Here is a 1,099-nt window from a genome sequence, read left to right on the forward strand (position 1 = left end):
AACAAAGGAGTGGCTCAAGAAGAAGCACATTAAGGTCCTGGAGTGGCCTAGCCAGTCTCCAGACCTTAATCCCATAGAAAATCTGTGGAGGGAGCTGAAGGTTCGAGTTGCCAAACATCAGCCTCGAAACCTTTAATGACTGGGAGAAGATCTGCAAAGAGGAGTGGGACAAAATCCCTCCTGAGATGTGTGCAAACCTGGTGGCCAACTACAAGAAACGTCTGACCTCTGTGATTGACAACAAGGGTTTTGCCACCAAGTACTAAGTCATGTTTTGCAGAGTGGTCAAATACTTACTTCCCTCATTAAAATGCAAATCAATTTATAACATTTTTGACATGCGTTTTTCTGGATTTTTGTTGTTGTTATTCTGTCTCTCACTGTTCAAATAAACCTACCATTAAAATTATAGACTGATCATTTCTTTATCAGTGGGCAAACGTACAAAATCAGCAGGGGATCAAATACTTTTTTCCCTCACTGTATGTGTGTAGAGATCAGGTTTGACACTGTGGGGGTACAGCACTTAAGACTTCCACTTGCACTAGTGGATGTCTTGGACCATAGTTTCCCCCAGAACAGAAACCAGATCAGGCTTCAGTACACACACCACGCAGGGAGGGAGCAGTTAACATAATGGTGTCCTGTCACCTTACCAATACATAGGGTGGATACGGTGGCTCACACCGGCTCCGCTAAAGAAGTTCCAACTGACGGAACCAATGAGGTAAAAGACACCTCAAGGCCACAGGGCAGTTTCATACCTCTGTGAGAACACATGGACAGTATCAGTGTGATAGCTGTGAAGGTTATGTTTTATGAATTAGGGGCTGAGCTGGATCAGACCTTGGTTGAAATACTTGAAAAATCATTTCAAATACTTTTGAGTGTTTGCTTGAGTCTGCCTGTAATGCCAGATGGGCTGGGTTTGCAGTTGTATGACTTTTCTATTGGTTTATTAAGCCTGGCAAGCTCAAACAGGCACAAGCCTGTTCATCTTAACACACACAGGCCTCTCGAATAAGGGGGGACATTTTGCAACATAACGATGTTATCATTTCAAACATATGAAATTGACAAAATAACTAATGGGACCAAA

Source organism: Coregonus clupeaformis, chromosome 14 (genome assembly GCF_020615455.1).
Source record: "Coregonus clupeaformis isolate EN_2021a chromosome 14, ASM2061545v1, whole genome shotgun sequence".
Classification (NCBI taxonomy): domain Eukaryota; kingdom Metazoa; phylum Chordata; class Actinopteri; order Salmoniformes; family Salmonidae; genus Coregonus; species Coregonus clupeaformis.